Source organism: Petaurus breviceps, unplaced genomic scaffold (assembly GCF_028583685.1).
Source record: "Petaurus breviceps papuanus isolate PSGF00001 unplaced genomic scaffold, PetGlider_PUasm1.0 126, whole genome shotgun sequence".
NCBI lineage: Eukaryota > Metazoa > Chordata > Mammalia > Diprotodontia > Petauridae > Petaurus > Petaurus breviceps.
The window spans coordinates 17,202,489-17,205,280 of record NW_027185655.1 but is presented as its reverse complement, the minus strand read 5'-3'; the positions used below and the strand labels follow the sequence as shown (position 1 = coordinate 17,205,280).

The 2,792-nt window shown below is 38.1% G+C and overlaps 1 pseudogene; it reads left to right on the top strand.

The window, feature by feature from the left end:
• Positions 1-1,238, top strand: LOC138169193 (large ribosomal subunit protein eL42-like; annotated as a pseudogene).
• Positions 1,239-2,792: the final 1,554 nt, after the last annotated feature.

Below are 2,792 nucleotides of genomic sequence, written 5' to 3'. Positions count from 1 at the left end.
GTCATCCTTCGATGCCGGTCGTCTTCTTCAGCTCGTCGTCCTCGGCCGAGGGACCCCAGCGTCCTAGACATCATCAGACAAGCCCAGGTGGAAGCGCAGCGCTGCCCTTCGGTGAACTTCCCCAAAACTCGCAGAATGCAAAAAGTGCGGCAAGCACCAGCTTCACAAAGTGACGCAGTACAAGAAAGGCAAGGATTCCCACTACGCACAGGGGAAAAGGCAATACAATCGGAAGCAGAGTGGCTATGGTGGTCAAACAAAACCAGTTTTCCGGAAAAAGGCAAAGACCATAAAAAAGATTGTACTGATGCTTCAATGTGTGGAACCCAGCTGCAGGTCTAAGAGGATGCTTGCCATTAAGAGGTGTAAGCATTTTGAACTGGGAGGAGATAAGAAGAGAAAGGGCCAAGTGATCCAATTCTGAACTTCATTGTTTTTGTCTTGATAGAAAAAATCATTCCATTCCATTCCTTGGTTTTGTGTTTTCTGTCTTGGAAAGGAAGAGGCTTGAGTAAAACCAAGTCTCATACTATGTGAAACTTTTCCTATGTATGAAAAGTTCTTGAGGATGTGACTGAGTGTTGTGACTTTAATCATCTACTTGAGATTTTTGTGTCATGGAGAGAAAGCCCAGCTGGACATTTCTGGGCGGGGGGGACCTGGGGACCTTGGTTATTAGTACTATGGCTAAAATAGCTACTGACAGCCTGAATTCCTAGGTAAATTGGGATACAAAGGAATTAAAGATAGGGATAGCTAGCCCCTGTTTTATAGGTTTCCAGCAAATCCAAAGTAATTCATTCAGGCATTGCCCCGTTTCCAAAATATGAATGGTTTCCCATATCTGTTTGGGTTGCTAGGGTTCTTTGTGGAGAACTAATTAATAATGATTTAATTGCCTGGTCATTAAAGGGATGGCCTATTGAAAACTTTTGTACCTTGTTTTCAGAATATTAAGTGACTTACAGTATCTAAAGGGATGACCTGTTAATTGAAAACTGTTAATTGTTTAGGGGTGGGTGGGAATGACAGCTGGTTAAGGTCTGAAACAGTAAAGAATGGAGGTCATTGTTGCTTTATTTTACATCGTTTTTTGTATTACATAAATCCATATTAGGCTTTAAGCAGAATGTTTGTCCATGTCAATCTTTGTATCTTGGCACGGTGCCAGCACCGTGCCTTTCACACAAAAGGTGCTTAATAAATGTTGAGTCTTCCTAAAAAAAAAATCAGAAAAAGGGGAAACACATGTACAAAAATATTTATAGCATAAAATTGTTTTGTTGTGGCAAAGAATTGGAAATTGAGGGGATGCCCATCAATTGGGGAATTACTGAACATGCTGTATGTTAATGCAATGGAATGCTATTGTTCCATAACAAATGATGAGCAGGCAGATTTCAGAAAAACCCAGGAAGACTTAGATGAACAGATCCTGAGTGAAATGAACAGAACCAGGAGAACATTGTACACAGTAACAACAACATTGTGTGATGACCAACTTTGACAGACTTAGCTCTTATCAGCAATGAAAAGATCTAAGACAATTCCAGACACCATGTAAAATGCTATCCACATCCAGAAGAAAAAAAAAACTATGGGGTTGGTCTTAATGCAAATCAAAGTGTAATATTTTCTCTCTTTTTGTTGTTGTTTTTTCTTCCTCATGGTTTTTCCCTTTGGTTCTAATTCTTTTTTAATTTTTTTGGTTTTTGGAGGGCAATTGGGGTTAAGTGACTTGTCCAAGGTCACATGGCTAGTAATGGTTAAGTGTCTGAATCCAGATTTGAACTCAGGTCTTCCTGACTCCAGGGCTGGTGCTCTGCTCACTGTGCCACCTAGCTGCCCCACTCTAATTCTTTACAATGTACCTAATGTAGAAATATTTTTAATATGATTGCATATATATGTATATATATTTGCATGTGATCTTCAGGAGGAGGGAGAGGAGGGAAGGAGAAAAATTTGGAAGTCAAAATCTTATAAAAGTGAATGTAGAAAACTAAAAAATAAATTTTTAAAAGGGGAAAATATTCAAATTGTGACTTATAATTGTCATTTTTTATATATTCACATTTTTCTGGCACTTAGCATGACAATTCCAGGCACATGGTAGGCATTTAATAAATGTTTATTGGATTGACCAATTAATTTTAGTTTTGGATAGCTAGATAGCTTTAGCTCCATTTAACCCCTCAATATAAAGACAACTATTCTATTCTGAAACTCATTAACAAATCTGCAATTTCTCTTTTTGCTGTCAGCTAATACATAAACTGAGATCCCTTTAGTGATACCAGGCTTTCCCTGAAGTAGCAATTTTTAAATTACCCTCAGTACTTAACCTAATTGCTTGTTCATTGAGCTTAATAAATATTTGCTAAATTGAATCAATAAACTCACATTTGTGTGAAGAAGTATTTTTTTTGCTTTCAACTAGCCTCTTTCAAGCTTCAAAAACATGTTCCTCACTCATATGTATTCTATAACAAATGAAGCTGTGAGCTCATTGATAAGGGTATTCCTTCTTTATGGAAGGACTTGCTATTGTATATATATATACATACTAAAAACAAGAATTTGAAATAAATATTTGGTAGAGTGGGATGAGGACAGCTAGGTGGTGCAGTGGATAGGGCACTGGTTTGGGAGTCAGGAAGACTCATCTTCCTGAGTCCAAATATGGCTTCAGACACTTGCTAGTTGTGTGACCTTGGGCAAGTCACTTAACCCTGTTTGCTTCAGTTTCCTCATCTGTGAAAATGAGGTGGAGAAAGAAACAGCAAAACACT